This window comes from Aulonocara stuartgranti, assembly GCF_965226115.1.
Source record: "Aulonocara stuartgranti genome assembly, chromosome: 7".
NCBI lineage: Eukaryota > Metazoa > Chordata > Actinopteri > Cichliformes > Cichlidae > Aulonocara > Aulonocara stuartgranti.
Window position 1 is genome coordinate 16531831 of NC_138945.1, and position 7255 is coordinate 16539085.

Below are 7255 nucleotides of genomic sequence, written 5' to 3' on the forward strand. Positions count from 1 at the left end.
TATTAGTACGGGACAAGTTGAGGGACCCTTGAGGGTGTGTTGCTGTAAAGTATATAAGGGACGCGCAGCGCCGTTAATGGGTTTACAATAAATGAAAAAACACTAATCCGAGGAACTATTGGAGAGGTAAGTATACGGAGGTGAGCGCGTTGCGCATAAGGGTTGCTGGTGTCATATATTAACACTTTGAGGGCGAATAATTTTGATTGAGTGTCAACGCTTGAGAACGCGAGGACAGCGTCTAAAGTGCTGGGTTAAACTTTGTGTATCACCGAGCAGGGGAAGAGGAGCCAGTGGTTGCGAGAACAGCGAGATGAAGACTGAAACTGAAAGTTAAGCGTGTCTGGGTGACCTAGACCAAGAAGGTGGAGTCGACCAACGCCATTGGAAGAGGTAAATCTGTGTTTCAGAGAATGGCTGACAGCTCGGGTGCGACACCTAGTAGGAAAAGGGGATGCAAACCTCTGAAGGATCAGCTCGAACAGCTTAAGAAAGCTGTTCGCTTGGCTTCCCCTGGAGTATTAAAATCAGCAGAGAAAGAGTGCCAAGCGATGGAGGTTGAGGTAAGTAAACCTATTACATCCCAACAGAAAGGGCTGGGTGATAAAATACCTCTGAGCTTGGTGTTAAAAACTGAAGGAGAAGTGTATGGACAAATGCATGAGGCCCTACGTGCGTCCATAGAGGCATTAACGGCATTGGAGGTTATAAAGCAGAGAGTAATGCAGGGAGGGCCAGAAGAGGAGAATGAAGACCGTGCGACGTCATCAGAAGAAGAGGATGATAAGGAGGACGAAGATGGAGGAGCTGAACCTCAACCAAGTACAAGCCTAATTTTGAGGAAAAGAAGTGTGAAGAGAGATCAAGCACAGAGACGGCCCATATTTAAGAGCTCAAAGAGTAGAAAAGTGAGTTTTGAACAAGGAGCTCCTGACCCTGGTTTAAGTCTGCCTCTAATAGCAGGTCCAAAGAACGAACCAGTTTATCGCGCCTATAAGGTGAGAGATTTGGAAGCATTGGTTAAACAACTTCCACCAATAACCAAGGGAGAACATTGGGAAGGAGAAGAATTAGCGCTGGGCGACTTTCGCACTTTGGCCGGACGTTGTATGCTGGGTGGTGGGTTAGCAGATGTAGAGCAGATAGCTCAAACAACCAGATATGCAAATGACCTGAAATATCATGAGGTGCAGAGTGACTTAGCAGATGCAGTTCGGGAGAAGGACCCAACTCCTAACTTTGGAGCCATTCCAAAAATTATTTGGGATCCTAAAAACACACCCAGAGAGTGTTTAGCTAAAGCAAAGGAACAATGGTTGTTAGGAACAGGAATACATCCGGGGAAGGAGGGTGAAAGTAGAGCGTGGTTTCGTTCGGCAGTGCTGGCAGGGCTGCCCAACCAGGTTGCAGTTGACTTGGAAAAGAATCCAGATTTTGCCGTTGCAGACTCGATGCAGTGGGACAGACATGTGACCCACAGACTTCAGCAGGAACAGGATTTGGCAAACAAACAAAAGAAAGAGTTGGAGGAAGCCCAGGCGTGGCTGGTCAAGTTGCAGCTGGCAGAAGCAAAAAACAAAGCAGGAGACAGAAAGAAAGAGGATAAAGAGAGCGCAAGGAAAATAATGGTGGCAAGGCCTCAGCCCGATCCTGTGCCTGACTGGCCAGATCAGGATCCGGGTCTCTACCCTGATGACCGTTGGCCCGCCAATGCACCAAGGCAGCGTCAACCCGTAGGGAATTGGGGGACCGGTGGACCGCAGAGAGGGCGTGGTGGATCCGTGAGGGGAGGACAAAGGGCTCGGAATCCGGGGAATCCTGGCAGTGTGTCTTGGACTGGCTGTTACAGCTGTGGAGCAGAAGGACACTGGTCCCGAGAATGCCCTGAATCGCAGCGAAATTATCAGAGGCGAGGCTATCAACCCCAGGCACGAGGAGGCCCAAGACAAAGAGTTGCTTACAGGGGAGCACATCAAGCTCCAAACCCGAATGCAGCACCAGCCCCCAGTACCCAGTAGCCGACTGGGGCTGGGAGGGGGAGCAATACTGATGGAGCCCGGAGAAACTGAACAGCGTGGGGACGGCAGAACCTATGCTGTCAATGATGATGATCCAGCATTGACAAAGCTGGGAAAACAGACTTTGAAGCACCAATATGTGGTGTCCTCACAGGTGCCTGGAAAATCTCATGGGCAGGGACCTGCTTGTGAAACTGGGATCACCTTCAAAGACTCAATATTTAGTCCAGAACTCTGAACAACCCACTGCCGAAATCTACTGGGGGAGGCTAGTGGAAGAAGGCATTCTGAGACATTATCAGCTATGGAAACCCTGGATAATGAGCCTGGCCGTCTATTCCCCTCCGCGAGATCCTTTCCACGTTACACTCTTTTATGATAGGGAAGATAACGATATCTATCGGGAAAAGTTCCAGTCTGATCTTGAGGGACAGACGTGGAATGTGCAAACACATAACATTTATGTTGGACCAGAAGGTGTGGCCGCGGCTGTGAAATTTACTGATGAACAACTGCCTTGGTACAATGTGGGAGAGGATTCAGCCCCTCACATTACATTGGCGGTCCACGAGGGTCATGGGCCAAGAGATCTGGGACCAATGGTCAAGCGGGCGCTGGACAACGCATGCTGGCAAAGCACCCAAATTCCAAATGTTTGGTATGCACCAAAATGTAAAATATATCGCATAACTTGTTTGTCCAACGATGCAGTGATCTTAGAACATAAAGAAATCTCCAGAATACATGGCAGGGAAAGAATGGATCATCCTGATGCAGTAGCTGAGCTCTCAAAATTGCCTGGTACTTTGTGGTCCGCAGGGCCCACAGATGTAGGTCTAGCTAACTGTTCGCCTGTCCTGTTCCAGCTGAAGTCTGACATACCATTTAACAGACCATAATAGAAGCACAAAACTGAAGACCAAAAGTGGTTCACATGTATTGACCTAGCGAATGCATTCTTTTGTCTCCCACTGCACGAGTCACTCAGAGACATTTTCTCATTTACATACAGAGGCCGCAAATTTAGGTACACACGCCTACCACAAGGCTTTGCACTCTCACCAGGAATTTTTAATCAGGTGTTGAAAGAGGCATTGTCCCCATGTCAACTGCCAGGGGGCTGTACATTAATACAGTATGTTGATGATCTTCTTATTGCAGCCCCGTCAGCAGCGGCCTGTACGGCAGCATCGCTCGTGGTGTTGAACAGATTGGCGGAGTGTGGCTTCAAAGTGAGCAAAGAAAAACTGCAGTTGGTCCGGCCAGAGGTAACATTCCTGGGCCGGGTGATCGCACACAGATCAGTGGGGTTAATGAACACACACAGAGACCAAATTCTGACACATCCAAAACCAAGAACTGTGAAGGAGTTGCTTTCCTTTCTTGGCTTGACAGGTTACAGCAGGCAGTTCATTCCGAACTATGCGGGTAAAACGGCCCCTTTAAGGGACCTGATCAAGAAAGTTGGTGTTCGAAATCTGAAGGCTGAATTGCCTTGGACGCCGGACACAGAGACAGCGTTCATTTCACTAAAACAGGATTTGTCAAGAGCCACAGATCTGGCCACACCTAACTATGATGAGGCATTTTATCTTGATGTTTCAGAAACAAAGGGAGTTGTGAATGGTGTGTTGTTTCAGAAAAAAGGGGGAGGTAGGGATGTACTTATGTATGTCAGCATAAGATTAAATTCAACAGAAGCAAGGCATCCCACATGCACACAACACGCAGCAGGAGTAGCAAAGATAATTCAGAAAACAGCACATATAGTGAGGGAACACCCACTGAAAGTGCTTACTACACACAGTGTAGTGGCCTATGTGAACTCACAGGCATTCACAATGACTCCACTGACGCAACAAAGGTTCAGCAAAATTTTAGAGGCGCCAAATCTGATATTCACACATGAAGGAATAAATATGGCAGACCTAATGGGGTCAGGAGAACCACATGACTGTATTAAGAAAGCAAAAGAAGCAGGAAAAATCGAGGGACAACAGTCAGCCCAGAGAGCTGAAGTGATAGCCCTAACTCGAGCCCTGAGGTTGGCTAAAAACATGAGAGTGAACATCTACACTGACTCAGCATATGCGTTTGGAACTGGCTCAGTGGAAGGGAGCCGGGTTCAGAACGGCCACTAATGCACCCATCTGTCACAAAAAGGCCCTGGAGGACCCAGACGAGGTAAGTATTATAAAATGCAAAGGCCACTCACAAGCAGACAGTATGGTGGCAAGAGGAAATCAGAAAGCTGACGAAGCCGCAAAGGAAGCAGCGGGCTACAAAGGACAGAGACAACTGGTGCAGGTAACCCCAGAAGAGGAGGTTAGCACTAACAGCATGGAAGAAGTTAGACAGGCTCAGGAGGAGACATCCCCAGAGGAAAAGGGGGTGTGGGAAAACAAAGGAGCCTGGCAAGATGGCGGTTTGTGGAGGGGGCCAGATGGGCGTCCCGCTTTAACGGCCAAAATGGCGGAACAAAAGGTGAATGAGGCTCACGGGCTTGGTCACGTGGGAGTGAAACAGATGGAGAGAAATTTGTGCCGATGGTGGCATCCTGATTTGAGAAGGATGTTACTGGAAAAGGCCAGAACGTGCCTAATTTGTGGGGCACACAACCCAAAGCCAGCAGTAAAACCTGAAGCTGGTAAGTTTCTCATGCCAGGAAGGCCAGGAGAAGAGGTCGTGATTGATTATACCGACATGATTGATACAGGCCCAGGTGGGGTGAGGTATTTGTTGGTGTGTGTGGATGTTCTGACTGGATGGCCCGAAGCATAGAGAGGATGAACCTAAATTTGAAAAACAAGTTGGCTAAAATTTGTGCGCAGACAGGGCTAAATTGGGTCGCAGCCCTGCCCATTGCTTTGATGACCATAAGATGTTTATGATGATGTTAACTTTGTATTTCAGGTGCAGTTATAACTATTTTATACATATTGCATTTTGTGCTTTTAAAGGAGTTGTGGCTCAAATTTGTCTCTGGAGGGTCACGAGCCTTTGGCTAGCGCTATGATTAGCCAATCTACTGTGAGGATAATATGAGTTCATGAAGGATTGCACACGCTTACAGACACAGAGTTATGAAACACACATGACAGTATTGATTCCAGGCAAAAGGCCCTAAATTCATTTAGCTTTTAACTGAACTTAAAGAAGGACCAAAGAGGAAGGATAGCATATATTTTGGTTAAGTCTGATACATTAGAATTAGAAGGTATTGTTACATTAAAGGGAGCAAAATGAAATAAAAAGGTTATACCAAAACAGGTGATAACATAGGAAATGTGAGGTTTTAAAATGAAGTTAGTGTTAACACATAGGAGTTGTTTCAAGGCAGCATTTAGCTATGATGAAATGTATACAGGAGTAATTGCTTATATGCTTAAACTTAATTGATTAAAGTGGTTGTTTTCTTTTGGAGTAGATTAACTTGCAGCAGCGACAACTTGTGCACAGGATGTTGATGATCAGATAAGGGAAAGTAGAGCGAGCAACTGGACGTGAAACCAGCGCTTAAAAGAATTTTAAAGTGATGAGTAACGTTGAAGAGTATACATAAATACAAGTCAATAAGTTAAGAAGATAATTAGGATCAGGCTTTTGATTAAAGAGTCCCAGATAGGATAAGTTAGGGAGATGCAGGAAAGGTGTTTTGTTTCCTTTGCAGAAGATCGATCTCGGCGACCACAGGAGGGGCGAGGATCCTGGAGATCTCGAGGTTCGAGACCACCAGAGAAGGGTCTGCGTGAGGACACAATGTATTGTGACCTCTGGTGTTCCAGAGGTCAAAAGGGGGAGTGTCGAGGAGGGAAATTATTTTACTGTTATTGTTAAATAATTGTCATTGCATTAATAATATAATCTGCAGCATGGATATTGCATTCCAAGGTTTAAACAGTGTCTCTTTCAGAAAGACTGAGTTGCAGGCTGACAGGAAGTTGTATGCAGAAGTGAAAGCAGGAAGTTATTTTGAGCCGCAGGCTAAGACGAGGCTTTAACAATGTAACAGATAGCTTTAAGAAGGCCTTAAGCAGTTATGACTATTTTATACACAATGCATATCTGTGCTTATTAAAGAGTTGGAGCTCGGTCAATTAATTGGGGGTCGGAAGCTTTGTTCGGCGCGATGTTCGGACAATCTATTGTGCAAGTGACTTGGAGCCATAGAAGGAATCGCAATACATGCTTACAAAACACTTATATATCAGATCATTTTATATTAAGGTTTTAGTAGAGGTTCTTGATTAAAACATTTATTTAGTAGAAGACATACACATAGTCTCAGTGAGCTTCTGGTCTGGTAAAAGGTCAGAAGTGCAACAGGTGAATTGAGAAAGAGCATTTGAGGACGAGACACAGACAGTAGGTGAAGAGGTGACACAAAGAGCATGTGAGGTCAACACACACACACACACACACACTTTAAATTAGATTTATTTAGAGGAGAGGTTAGTTATGTTTGGCTGTAACTGCAAAATTGTCTTGGTAAAAGAGGAACCGTTTCTTGGTGTCTCGGCAAGAAAGAGGAACAAGACAAGAACTGAAAGGTAGACAGGAAGGGCTAGTCATGAAAATAGAAGATGATTTTCTAGGTGAAAAGTCATGATGATGTTGATCTGATCTATGTATAAAATGTATCTGTGACGCATGAAGGGGCGTCAGTAAACAAACCCTGATGCTATAAAATATCTGTTCATGCTTTGATTAAGTCGAAGACTACTTCCTGTCTGCGTACAGAGTTGTCTTCCCACGCGTGTATTCATTAAAATCATCGTTTGACTTCACCCGGCCGGATCGGTGTGGTTATTCTTCGATCACCTCTTGTACCCTTCCTCAATATTGAATCTTAACAGTAGGAAGAATGATAGCCAAATGACAAAATTAGACCCAAGTTAAAACTAACTGGAAATAAGATAAGATAAGATAAGATAACCTTTATTAGTCCCACACGTGGGAAATTTGTTTTGTCACAGCAGGAAGTGGACAGTGCAAAAGTTATGAGGCAAAAATTAGAATACAATAAGAATAAATACAGTACACAACTGTACAGAATAGAATAAAATAAAATACTGTATACAGTAGAATAAAATAAAATAAATATACAATAAGATAAAAATAGAATACAAATACAAATACTATATACAACTGAGTAAAAATGGGTCCAGAGGGCATCCTAGAACAGAGCTGGCCCTTCGGATCACCCTGTTCAGTCTCTTCCTGTCCCCAGCAGAGAT

General features: G+C 45.0%; 1 long non-coding RNA gene across 1 annotated transcript; it reads left to right on the forward strand.

Moving 5' to 3' along the window:
• Nucleotides 1-341: 341 nt before the first annotated feature.
• LOC309709749 lies at nt 342-6805 on the forward strand. Its single transcript, XR_014277592.1, has 2 exons — nt 342-393; nt 5689-6805. It is a non-coding gene; the product is annotated as an uncharacterized lncRNA (long non-coding RNA).
• Nucleotides 6806-7255: the final 450 nt, after the last annotated feature.